We start from the raw sequence: 14,616 nt of genomic DNA, 5'->3' as shown, positions 1-14,616 counted from the left end.
TTATCTAATCTAAAATATGGAAATAATATTTCCAACCATTTTCTAACATCCTTAAAATTTTCTTGAAATTCCAACTCGATCCGATTATCCAATTCATATGGCAAACCTTATAGTTTTATAGCTTTTAACTCGAATATTGTACCGAAAAATCTGATTCCCACAAAAATTCTCGTTTTAAGCCAAACTGTTCATTTACGGGATAAAATACATAACTTTTCAAAATTACATTTTGTCCCTAAACTTGTACATGTTTATACTTTAGCCCCTAAACTTTCAAAACTTAAATTTTAGTCACTATTCAAAATTTGGGATACCACATTTACAACATAATGTCTATAATGGATATTTTATCTTTTAAAACTATTTTTAACAATAATCTCAAACAATTAAATTTTAAACTATACTTTTATACAACGCTTTTAAAAATACATTTTTATAGCACTTTTAAAAGTTAGTTTCAAAAACTATACAAAATTGATCCTTGGTGTTTACATAGATTTTGACTGTATATGGAATGTTATGTTAATATGGATTTTGTCTTTATTAGTCCAATTCGGGTCAGTGCCGAGAATAAATATTTGAGATTAATATACATAAACTTTTACTATCTATATATCTAAACGATTACATTTTTATATCTTGGATCCTAATCAATATGAAACAAAAATGTTTAAAAAAATAAAATTCATTAACTAATCAAGTGATTAAAGATATTATGTTATTTCACTTTATGTAACTCAAATTATAATACTTAGTTTTAAAAATATAATATTTCTCTACTTAATAAAAAGTGTAAAATACAAAAATGATCCTCTAACTATAACACTTTATTTTGTTGGAACCTCCAACTATTAAAAGTTATAAAATAGTTCCTCAACTATAGGTCACTACTTTGTTGAGTCTCCCGGCTATTAAAAGTTACCAAATGGTCACTCGAATATTCATATATTCCAAACTCATCATTTTTAGTTAAAAAATTAAAAACCCTCTATGTTAGACTTTAACATGTTGGCTAAGACGTAATAAAATATGATAAAAAAATCAAACTACTATACATCTCAAACGATTTTGAGATCAGATTTTATCATATCTCAGCTAGCAAGTTAATGTTCAATTCAGATGATCATTATTTTTTAACGAATAATTGAGTTGTAACATATGAATGGTTAGATAACTATTTGTAACTTTTTAATAATAGAGAAACTCAACAAAGTAAGTTATTACAGACTATAGTTAGAAAATTATTTTATAATTTTTAATAATTAAAAATTCAACAAAATAATGTCAAAAAAAAACTTGGAGAGAGTTAAAGAGTCCTAATGATGAAAGGAAGACCAACCCAATCCATGTAATTTTAGGGATTTTACAGCCGCGTCATTTCTTTGCGTCATTTCTTAACGTAAATAGAGGAAGCCCTTCGCTTTCATTAGTCCAAAGGATCCTCCTTTAGCTTTCATCCAAATAGCCAAAGTCAACGATGGCCGGAATCAGACCTTTGACTCAAGACTAGGAGTCGATCGTTATTCGAAAAAAGCCCCAAGCGCGGTGTCAAGAAGGATGAGAAAGTCGTTAACGTCACTCGCCGTGCTGGTGCCGAGATTAAATCCATCAAAAGATGTATTATTTTTTATTTTGCAAAATTCCACAGATTTAGTTAGATAATATATTTTATCTATAATACCCCAAGTATCGGGTAGGTGATCATAGTGAAAGAATTTAAAATTTGGTGTGTTAAATTGAGTAAATTGAAAAGTGTGAGGAATGATTTAGGGAATTGTGTTTGAGACTATTAGTAAGAATGGAAGAATGAAGGGGCGATTTAGTCATTTAGATGGAATAAATTTAATATTCATTTATTTGGGTTTTTAATAAAAGTGAATAGGAGAATAAGATGATAAGTTTTGTTGGTTCTCTCCTTTTCTTCTTCCTCGTGTCTCGAGCCCCCCCAGAACAAAGGTAAGGCTTCATCTAGTTAGTTTTTTGTTGAACTATGTTTTGATATAACAATTTATGGCAAAATGTTTTTAGACTTGAATTGAATTTATTCAAAGTTTTCAAAAACAATTCAAAGTCCATTTAATTTGGAATTGAGCACAAAATTTTTATGAATAGTAATGTATTGTATGAATACTACAGATACTGTGTGAACAGCAGTATCGATACCATAAACAGTAGTATCGATACTATCAAGCCCAATGGTCATAAATTCAAATATTACAAAGGTAGTACCGATACTCATTAAAGGATTACCGATATTCCCTGTTCTAGGTAGTTTTATTTTGCAGAAAATGAATCCCCAACGGCTCCAAAACATCCCAACGGCTAGAAACGACTACAAACTCATTCCAACTTATAAATACAAGTTCAAGACACTTGAACAAGACAGAGAACACCTATCCAAGCAATCAAACACAAGAGAAGAATTTTCATTCTTATTTTTCTATTATCATGTAAATATTTTGTTCTTGTGAGCTTAAATTCTTGTAAAAACCCTACGTTTGAGATGTTTTCTTTTTTTACATTTATTTTCCTTGTAAATGGGTTGGTTCTATCTTAGCCAAGTGAAAAGATAGAGCTTGGTTCTAGCTGAGCCCGTTAAAAGCTAGGGAGTTGTAAAGGTTACTCTTGATCCTGTAAAAAGAAAGAACAAATTAGTGAATTTGTTAGAAAATCCTTGGTGAGGAGCTAAGGTAGTGGAGGTAGCTTGGTTGAGAAGTCGAATCACTATAAATCGTTGTGGAAATGTTTTCTATCTTTCTAATCTCCTTACTGCCTAAACACAAAAACTGACTCAATCCCTTTTGGTGAATCCTTTCGTTATCGATTCGAGCATTCGTAAATCCAACAATTGGTATCAGAGCTTGACTCATTAGAAGGTTTAAGAACATTGAGACGATCTTTAAAGAAGCTCTACTGATTATCAAAGCAACCGAGAAGATGGCTTCGACCTCCAGCTCGTTCCACATGGAAGACTCCCAACTGATCAACAAGCCTCCACATTTCAATGGAGCAAACTACTATCATTGGCAAAAAGTAATGATGTTATATATCCAATCCAATGATCTCGATGCATGGGAGATGATCGAGAACGGATACTCTTCTCCTACGAAGAAGGCGAAGAAGTGGAGTGACCAAGAACGAAAGAAAGCTCAACAAAATGCCAAGGACATACACATGGTGTTTTGTGCATTTGGTCCCGATATCTATGAAGGAGTTTCTTCTTGTTCAATTCCAAGGAGCTTTGGAATAAGCTCAAGGAAATCTATGGAGACAAGAAAGAAAAACCAACAAATGTGGTATCTCTAATGGCTCGTGAAGAGCCCGATGTATCTTCTAACTCAAATGAATTAAATTCTTATTCTTTTAATGAGTTACAAGATGCATACGATGAATTAGTTTTGGAGTTTGAGACCATGATCTCCAAATATAAGAAAATGATTTCAAAATTTAAAATTGAAAATGATTTTCTTTTGAAATCTAAAATGGATTTTGAAAACCAAAATGAAATTTTGAAAAAGGATTTAGAGCTTTCAAAAATGAAAATTGAAAGTTTTGAAAAAGAAAATTTTGATTTAAAAGTTAAACTTTAATACTTAACAAAAGAAAAGGAAATCATTTTAAATAATTCATCTAGTTTAATAATGGCAAAATGCTCACATTGCCATTATCATGGTCATAAGGAACATATTTTTCCTTTGAAGAAAGGAAAACGTTTTAAAATTAGACAAGTATGAGTTCTAAGGGAATAAGGGGCATTGAAACTAACGTCCAAGGATTCAAAGCAATTTGGATACCGAAATCCAAATAAATGTCTCTTGTAGGTGTGTGGGAGCAATGGTGATGAAAATGAAGAAATCGAGATGGTCTTGCCACACTTCAAAAAGGAATGGGTAACCTCTAAGCTTAAAAGCTTTTTAATTTTGCATAATTGGTTGCTCATTTGTTTCTTTGGCATGCATGAGTTTTGATATTAAATGGTTATACATTATTTTTAATCTCATGTATGTTGAAAAATGTTTTATGGTGAACATTTTAAAGTTTTAATGATTTTCATAATTTTTAGTTCACCATAATGAATTTTAGTCAAAATTGATTTTTAATGCAAATGATATCTCTCGAAAAATTGATATCAACTTTTAAAATACTTTGATTTTACAAATTTTAAATTTTTGACCTAAATTTAAATGTTTATACATGTGTTTTTAAAAGCAAAAGATGTGTCTCTAACAATTGATACCAAAAAATTTTAAATGCATAACATTTTTAGAAAGCTTTATGCATATGTACTTAATTTCAACAATTGGTATTGCATAAAGTATTTTGGACTTAAATATATTGAATTTCATATGTTACTAACATGTTTGTTATTCTTTGTTGAAATTCAATTTTGTTTGATGTCAAGCTTTTAAAGTAAAATTTTTGTTTGGAATGCACTTTTTGAGGGGGAGCTTTGATTTTTCAAATGCTTTTATTGTCAAATTTACGACTTACTCTCCAATGTTATTTTTAAAGTTTAAAGTTGAAATATTTTTGATATAACAAAAAGGGGGAGAAGTATGGTTTGAAAAATCAATTTCTTAATGAAAAGGGGAGCTGAACATTTTCATATATTTTCCAACAATTGATATTTTTTCATTAAATATTTATTAAGGGGAGTTTTTCCAAAAACAATTTTTCAAATGTTTTGTTATATCAAAAAGGGGAGATTGTTTAACTATGTTTTGATATAACAATTTATGGCAAAATGTTTTTGGACTTGAATTGAATTTATTCAAAGTTTTCAAAAATAATTCAAAGTCCATTTAATTTGGAATTGAGCACAAATTTTTTATGAATAGTAACATATTGTATGAATAGTACCGATATTGTGTGAGCAGTAGTATCGATACCATGAACACTATTGATGCTAAAAAATTCTAGAATGCAAAATAGGTATCGATATTGCATGAATAGTATTGATACCATGAACAGTAGTATCGATACCATGAACAGTAGTATCGATACTATTAAGCCCAACGTCATAAATTCAAATATTACAAAGGTAATACCGATACTCATTAAAGGAGTACCAATACTCCTTATTCTGGGCAATTTTATTTTGCAGAAAATAAATCCCCAACGGAGAAACGACTACAAACTCATTCCAACATATAAATACAAGTTCAAGACACTTGAAGAAGGCAGAGAACACCTATCCAAGCAATCAAACACAATAGAAGAATTTTCCATTCTTATTTTTCTATTATCTTGTAAATATTTTGTTCTTGTGAGCTTAAATTCTTGTAAAAACCCTACGTTTGAGATGTTTTCTTTGTTTACATTTATTTTCCTTGTAAATGGGTTGGTTCTATCTTAGCCAAGTGAAAAGATAGAGCTTGGTTCTAGCTGAGCCCGTTAAAAGCTAGGAAAGTTGTAAATGTTACTCTTGATCCTATAAAAAGAAAGAACAAATTAGTAAATTTGTTAGAAAATCCTTGGTGAGGAGCTAAGGTAGTGGAGGTAGACTTGGTTGAGAAGTCGAATCACTATAAATCACTATGGAAATGTTTTCTATCTTTCTAATCTCCTTACTCCCTAAACACAAAAACAATTCAACCTTTCTTGGTAAACTCTTTTTGTTGTCAATTCGAGCTTCCGCAAATCCCAACATTTTTTATTTCGTTTTTGTGTTGGTTTTGAAACCTTAAGTGTTATAGAGGCTTAAGGAAAGTTCAAGGAGGATTAAAACTAAGAGATGAATGATTTATTTGAGATTTAAGAAAATGAGTTTTAAAAGATTTGATGAGATATGGTCTGATATTGAAGTTTAAAAGTATATTTGACTTACCAAAGAGGTAAATAAGAGATTTGGAGCCTTAGAAGTGATTAAAAACATGTTTGAAATTTGGGTGTGATTTTAATTTTAAAGGGTTATTTGGAGTTATTGGATGTTATAGGGAGATTTATGGATGTAAGACAGTTGGTTTGAATAATGATGAGTTTAAGGTTATGATTGGTGATAAAAGTAAAAGATTTAGGCGAAAATGTGGTAAAAATCGAAGTGAAATATGTAAAATTTGGGTTAGGGTATCTGTACATGAAGAACAGTATTAACACTATAGGGTTAAATTTGAGGAAAGAGGATGAACACGATGAACATTATTGATAATGATGTAAGTAGTATCGATACTGAAGTGGGGTATCGATACCAAGAGGAATGTATCAATACCATTATTGAAAAATGGATTCCATAATGCAAAAATGTTATCGATACTGAAGGGTGTATTGGTACCATAATATAGAAGTATTGATACCATAGGAGGGGTATTGATACTATTCAACCTGGAATTTTAAGTTATGATGAACTTTAATATAATTCAAGAAAAATAGTACTTTGAGTATTATTATTTTGTATAAATGTTAGAAAATATACTAACATTTGTATTGTATGTGTATGAATATTGTGTATATCGTACCAAGCTCCAGAATCCAGCAAGCAAAAGGGAAAGGATAAAGTTGTCGAATAGTGGACATAAGTAAGGCATAATAGTGAGGCATACCAGGTGAGTGCATTATTGTACTTGTATGAGATGAGGATGACTGCAATGAGTCAACCTGGATGTTTGATTAAAGTATGTTTTACAATATTTCAATATGTTTTCATAATGTTATTGGAATTGCTACAAAAAATTGTAGAGTATGAACTGCTCTAAAATGAATAGATGAATGTCTATGTTGTGTAATATGCTAAGTGGATTGAATAGCCCATTGTATGTGCATTGAGAAATAAAGGTGCATTTCGACATAAATTGTATATAATAGTTATCGATCGATTTTGTTTAATGCATAATAGTGCATTTTCGTATCAGTAATGTGTGTACTTTTGGCACTAGATATGCAATCATGGTATTCATAATGAGTTTGTGAATCACCATTTCGTTATACAATTATGTATATTGTGTGTACTTTCAGCACTATGTGTGCATCCATGGAATTCATAATAAGTTTGTGAATTTCCATTTCAGCACTTCGGTGCAATGCATGTACCTTGCATTCTCATTTGGCATACATTGGGCTAATAAATGATAAATTGGAAAATACTAATTGATAGGTATGCTGGGCATATTAAATATAGTTTATCAGGCTATTTGAATGAAGATTGGTTCACCAAGCCAATTTATGTATTGGTATGATTTATACGATTTTCATTCGGAACACGATGAACATTATTGATAATGATGTAAGTAGTATCGATACTGAAGTGGGGTATCGATACCAAGAGGAATGTATCAATACCATTATTGAAAAATGGATTCCATAATGCAAAAATGTTATCGATACTGAAGGGTGTATTGGTACCATAATATAGAAGTATTGATACCATAGGAGGGGTATTGATACTATTCAACCTGGAATTTTAAGTTATGATGAACTTTAATATAATTCAAGAAAAATAGTACTTTGAGTATTATTATTTTGTATAAATGTTAGAAAATATACTAACATTTGTATTGTATGTGTATGAATATTTGTGTATATCGTAACCAAGCTCCAGAATCCAGCAAGCAAAAGGGAAAGGATAAAGTTGTCGAATAGTTGGACATAAGTAAGGCATAATAGTGAGGCATACCAGGTGAGTGCATTTATTGTACTTGTATGAGATGAGGATGACTTGCAATGAGTCAACCTTGGATGTTTGATTAAAGTATGTTTTACAATATTTCAATATGTTTTCATAATGTTATTGGAATTGCTACAAAAATAATTGTAGAGTATGAACTGCTCTAAAATGAATAGATGAATGTCTATGTTGTGTAATATGCTAAGTGGATTGAATAGCCCATTGTATGTGCATTGAGAAATAAAGGTGCATTTCGACATAAATTGTATATAATAGTTATCGATCGATTTTGTTTAATGCATAATAGTGCATTTTCGTATCAGTAATGTGTGTACTTTTGGCACTAGATATGCAATCATGGTATTCATAATGAGTTTGTGAATCACCATTTCGTTATACAATTATGTATAAAAGTTATCGATCGATTTTGTTTAATGCATAACAGTGCATTTTCGTATCAGTATTGTGTGTACTTTCAGCACTATGTGTGCATCCATGGAATTCATAATAAGTTTGTGAATTTCCATTTCAGTACTTCGGTGCAATGCATGTACCTTGCATTCTCATTTGGCATACATTGGGCTAATAATGATAATTGGAAAATACTAATTGATAGGTATGCTGGGCATATTAAATATAGTTTATCAGGCTATTTGAATGAAGATTGGTTCGCCAAGCCAATTTATGTATTGGTATGATTTATACGATTTTCATTCGTATTTTGATATTTTATGATATGCTTATATTTAAGTACAAATCATTTTGTATTACTAAGCCTCATTAAGTAAATACTTAGCATGTATTGATTTCACATGTAGGAAATAGCAAAGACTAGCGGAGTAAGGAGTGCAGTGGTCATCATCAATCAAAGGTTGCCTCATCAGTAATTATAGGTTTTGAAATTCTTTCATTCTTTCTTATAATGCTCGAGCGAGTTGGGTTGTTTCGCTCTTATGCATGTTGAATCGTCTATGCTTTATATCTCCATTAGTTTGGAAGATCAATTATGCTTCAATTATTGTATCTACATATATATATATATATTTTTTTGTAATTTGCCTTTATAGCAACCTTGGTTTTTCTGATTACACGATTCAGTATCTCCTCCATAACAAGCGAGACGCATTTAGTTTTACATGATTGGCTATTATTATATGATCCTGAACCCGGTCATCAACCATTTGTTAGCCTTATATCTTTAATGTATATCCTACCTGAAGTCCTTATTGTGTATGTCAACTTGTATGGTACCTTAGTTCTCGAGGATGATTCCATTGTGAATTTTCTTTGATGTTTAAACTCGTGAACAGATAAGCGAGTGCCGACCGAAATAAAGAAAGCAATCATGCAAGCTCGAATGGATAAGAAACTTACCCAGGCTCAACTTGCTCAGGTCTCCCTCTTGCTCTATGTTTGCATCTGTTCATGTGTCCTCAAGAGTGTGATGAGTCTTTATTTATATGCTAAGTTCTTTAACTGAACTATTTTCTGTCATCCCAACAGATGATCAATGAGAAGCCCCAGATCATACAGGAGTATGAATCTGGAAAAGCCATTCCTAATCAACAGATAATCGGTAAACTGGAGATGGCTCTTGGTGATGTAAATGAATGTTTTTCTACTGTGTTTGTGTGATGACCATGTCTTATGACTATGACCATGATCATGAAATGAAGTTTGTGTGTGTGCTCGACTGTAACATGTAACCTGGGAAGCAAAATGACCAACTAATATTCCATCCAAGTTCGTGTTGCGATTCATTCCAAATTCATTGCGATAGTCCAAGTTCGCAACGACGGTATTGCATTTGTTTCTTAAGAATTTTCTCTAAAAAGATAGTATTCGCGCGGACGTGTCGAAGACACGTATGACCACAACCACGACGACGACGACCACGACCACGACAACCACGACGACGACGACCACGACGACGACGACGACGACCACGACCACGACCACGACCACGACGACGACGACGACCACGACGACGACCACGACCACGACCACGACCACGACCACGACGACGACGACGACGACGACGACGACCACGACGACGACCACGACGACGACGACGACGACGACGACGACGACCACGACCACGACCACGACGACGACGACGACGACGACGACGACGACGACGACGACGACGACGACGACGACCACGACCACGACCACGACCACGACCACGCGACGACCACGACGACGACCACGACCACGACCACGACCACGACCACGACCACGACGACGACCACGAGACGACGAAGACGACGACGACGACCACGAGACGACGACGACGACGACGAAGACGACCACGAGACGACGACGGACGGCGGCGGCGGCGGCACGCGAGAGTCCCCCTTGTTCTCTATCACTCAACAAGAAAGTGGAAAGACAAGCCTTAAATACTATTCCCAATAGTGTTTCCAATACTATGGGATTGAGCATTACCAACACTGTTCCCAATATATGTGGATTGAGCTTAAATAGTGATATATTTTTGAATGTTTTGCTTAAAATTGCAATAATCGCGATTGATTGTAGATTGACTTTTAATTATGACATATTTAATCGTATAATACTAATGCAATTGGTTGTTGATTCGGTGCATGATTGTTAATTGTTTCCTGAATAATCACATTGTATTGGAAACAAGTGTTGGTAATGCTCAATCCCACATAGTATTGGAAACACTATTGGGAATGGTATTTAAGGCTTGGCTTTCCCACTTCCTTGTTGAGTGATAGAGAACAAGGGGGACTCTCTCGCGCCGCCGCCGTCTGTCTCGTCTCTAGTCGTGGTCGTGGTCGTGGTCGTGGTAATACGTGTCTTCGACACGTCCGCGCGAATACTATCTTTTTAGAGAAAATTCTTAAGAAACAAATGCAATACCACCAGTCGTTGCGATTTTGGACTATCGCAACGAATTTAGAATAAATCGCAACGCGAACTTCGACTATCGCAATGCGAACTTGGACTATCGCAATGCGATAGTCGACTATCGCAACGGAAACTTGGACTATCGCATTGCGATTTACATATTGGAATAAATGCAACGCGAACTTGGACTATCGCAATGCGAACTTGGACTATCGCAATGCGATAGTCGACTATCGCAACGGAAACTTGGACTATCGCATTGCGATTTACATATTCGCATTGCGATAGTCCAAGTTCGCATTGCAATAGTCGACTATCGCATTGTGATTTACATATTCGTATTGCGATAGTCCAAGTTCGCATTGCGATAGTCCAAGTTCGCATTGCGATAGTCCAAGTTCGCGTTGCGAATCTGGAAACTGATTTGCGATACCGGAGATCGCGTTGCAAATTATCGATCGCATTGCGATTTAGTTGGTCATTTTGGCAAATCCAAAAAAAATTGGTTAAAATCGTATATTATAAGAATTTTTGTCACTGAAGTTATTTTCTCAATAAAATATTGAGTTGATGGGCAGGAGAGGTTGTAATTTTTCTAGGGTAACTATGGCAATTCATCTTATTTTAGTCATCAGATTTGGAAAAAAAAATGCATTTTGATCACTTTTGTTTTCAACCTTTCTTATTTTGATCACTAAGTCGTCAACTCCTATTATTTTGATAAAAACTGTGTTGAGCTAACATGAGATATGTTTCGAACCAATATGCTATAGGAACGTGTACTATCATTTGCTCTGTACCATTAAACAAGGCTGCCCAAAACTTATGAACTTTGACATGTAGAAATATTTATATTAAACATGTAACACAATTCAAGTATAAACACTTGAAAGAAAATCATTCACAAGCCAATTTGGTTCCAAAGCTTGTTAGGCATGGCAAATGCAAGAAAGGCTGACAAGGGATGCCTATAATCCATGGTGAATGTATCGTCCCCAGCTTTCCCAAATTGGAGGAGAACCGTTTCCTCATCTCCTTTCCCTCCTGGTTGGTCTAGAGTCGCAGACAGCTGAAAGTTTTTCACAGATGCTACTGTTACCCGACCATGGAAATTCAAACACCAGCACTGTAAATGTTCATGCCATCTCGGAACTTTGTTATTCAAAATTGCATGACCAGGTGCAGCATTCTCGGGCATTTTCACTTTGGAATCGTTTAAATGCTTGACAGTCCTTTCTTCCGCCAAAGGGCATTTCACAGGGCTGACCATCCTCCTTGGACCTCTTGATTTCAAGAGATTGAACTTGTAAGACACTTTTCCCACCTCAAAATTGCCAGCTAGAACTTGGGGGCTGATTCGCTTACTCGCAAACCTGCGACTTGATCTAATGCTCGAAGGCTTGGCACCACTGTGTGGCGGTTGACTATCATATATCGTAAAGTTGGTGCCTAGAAAATCCGAACTGCAAAGATTTTAAATTTACATGTGAGAGTCAAATAAAAGATATAAAAGGAACTCCATGGTACTCTATTTATACAATAACATGAAAAGAAATGTAATGGCATCGTAAATAAAGACTGCTACCCCCACCATACAAGTAATCTTCCACATGCTCTCTCAAACTCAACCATATCTCGCCTATAAACCAAATGCTAGAGCTTCTCTCTTCAGATTATTTTTTGAACTGCTCTGGTGAAACTTTAAAACAGTATTCCTAAGAACCGTAAAAGATAGACCCTAAGTTCAAACTGCAGCTTCTTTCAATGCTCCAGAAAGAGATGGATCATAGCACAGAATACATCACTAAAACAGTCTCCTACCTCAACTTCCCAACATAGGCATTGCTGCCTTGAGATATATCATCTGGATCAAGGGATAGAATATACTCAATATGAGCACCATGTCGATATCTTTTTGCTGCCAATAGAAATTTCCCCTCGTTGGTGAATGCTACCAAAAATTAAGGGAAAAAAATATTCAAATAAGGAAGATTTAAAGCACTGACATAATCTAGTTTTATCCTAGCCACAAATAAGGAAAATATTGGCTAAAAACAATAAAACCCTTATACATTCTCTCAAGAACTGAAATCACAAGTTAACAAACTTAAGTAGCTTTTCAACCGTACATTTTCGAGGGAAATAATTGATTGCAGGCTTAATGTAACATATTTCAGTTTGGCCAAGACACAGTAAAGTGTATAGCTGAGAAAAAGAAATCAGGTATCAGACTAAGTAATGAAACAATGATCATTAAGCGGATGGATTCTCTTTGTTTAAAGTTCTGGATATTTTCAAGGTTAAGAACAAGTTATTCCGACATAGGCAAAGGTATCACGTCAGAAGACAGAAATCCATCATCCAGTCAAAAGTCAATTTATAAGTTTAGAAAAAGTCAATTATATCCATTTCAAATTTTGTTCCTTTTTTTAAAACCAAATAAAAGAAAAAAATCACATGGTGTAGGAGAAAGATAAAGGTAGAATGTCGAGCTCTTTTTGCATCGCTTTATAATACACTGGTTTGGAAAATCTCTTGGACCAGGCTGCATTAGCAAAAAGGTAATAAAACCATCAATCACAAGACATACAAAAAATTGGTCAGTTGACAATGCTAAATCACAAATGCATTTTTGATCAGAATTAGGGAGGAACTTAATTTCTGAAAACTACACTCAAAGTAACAACAATTAGCGAACAAACAAACTTAAAGATCACAAACTAGAAATTCTATATGCTTTATCACAAAACCGAAATTCTATATGCTTTATTTTGTTTTCAAATTTCATTTGTGTAAATGAAAACAGAAATACTTTATGACTATTGCGAGGGACAATTCCATATTTCTGAACTGCCCAGAAAACAATCCTTACCCTCACAGGATAATTTTCCCAGAATATGAAAAAGAAGTTTCTTTTCTATATGCTAATCGTGTTAAAAGCAAAATGTAATACATGACTGAAATTTCACGAATTTCAATGTTAAAAAATGATATTTGCATCAGATTTGTATCTATATAATTCTTACATTGATTTCAAATGTTAAAAAATGATATTTGCATCAAATTTGTACCTATATAACTCTTAAATCTCCCTAAAATCACCCAATACACATGAGAAACAAAAAGTAATGCCCTGAATTAAATGATATAAGAACAAAATGTATCAATGAATAAAAATCCAAATGTAAAGAAATTGATGCAAAAAAAATCCAGACAAATAAACAAAAAAAAACAAAATTTTCACCAATTCCGGAAATTTTAAATTCCTAAAAGTTTTAAATATCGAAAACTTTAACATGATCAGGAGAACATATCCTAAATCCAATTAAAGTAAAGTTTTAAATTACCGGTTTAAGACATGAAAGAAAAGTGATTTTGCCGCTACCAGGGGAAGAAGCCCTAATGATCTCTCTCATAGCTTCTCTCCACCTCTTACATACGCAGGCGCATGCGACGACGTTTTGCCTCTGAGGCCACCGATCTTCACTCGACTCCACGCGTCTCATGATCTCACCTAACAACTCCGGCAGCACTGTGGACCAGGAGTCCCCTTCTTCCTCCTTCAGACGCGGCGAAGGAGAAGACAATTCGGTTGATTCACCGTTGCTATCGCCGCCGTTTTGGACGATGATCTCCACGATCTCAAGAATCTCCGTGAAAGGCACGAGCGCTTCCTGGACGATGACGAACACGACATCGTTTCTTTGTTTTGGACCTAATTGTTTCGAGGAGAGATTCAGAGAGAGACGGGAGATTTTGATTGAAGAATCGGAAAGTAAAAAGGGAAAAATTTTGGGGGAAAACGATGACAGTTGTATGAAGAACATACCGGTGACGGAATGAAAAGAAGGTCGAACAAGATAAGGGAGTTAATGCAACTTGTCACTATATGATTGGTGGTCATAAATTGGGGTTTAGTATAGTTACCCTCTTGTTATGTTTGTTCAATTTTGACTCAGTCCCTTGTTTCTTTAATATTAATCGCTATTTAATTTAGAATGCATTTGTATTATTATAGGTACGTTTGTTTCACTAAAAATAATTTACGAAAAAATAATTACATTTTCAAAAAATATTTTTTAAAAAATATTTTATATTATTTTGATGTTGCATTGTAAAATATTTTACACTATTTGGTA

The 14,616-nt window shown here is 33.9% G+C and overlaps 1 pseudogene; it reads right to left on the bottom strand.

Annotated features, from left to right (window-relative positions):
* Positions 1–11,253: 11,253 nt before the first annotated feature.
* On the bottom strand, positions 11,254–14,247 carry LOC120143433 (annotated as a pseudogene).
* Between the last annotated feature and the right edge of the window lie 369 nt (positions 14,248–14,616).

This window comes from Hibiscus syriacus, unplaced genomic scaffold (assembly GCF_006381635.1).
Source record: "Hibiscus syriacus cultivar Baekdansim isolate YM2019G1 unplaced genomic scaffold, ASM638163v2 tig00110847_pilon, whole genome shotgun sequence".
Taxonomy (NCBI): Eukaryota; Viridiplantae; Streptophyta; class Magnoliopsida; order Malvales; family Malvaceae; genus Hibiscus; species Hibiscus syriacus.
This window is presented reverse-complemented; position numbering and strand designations above follow the sequence as displayed.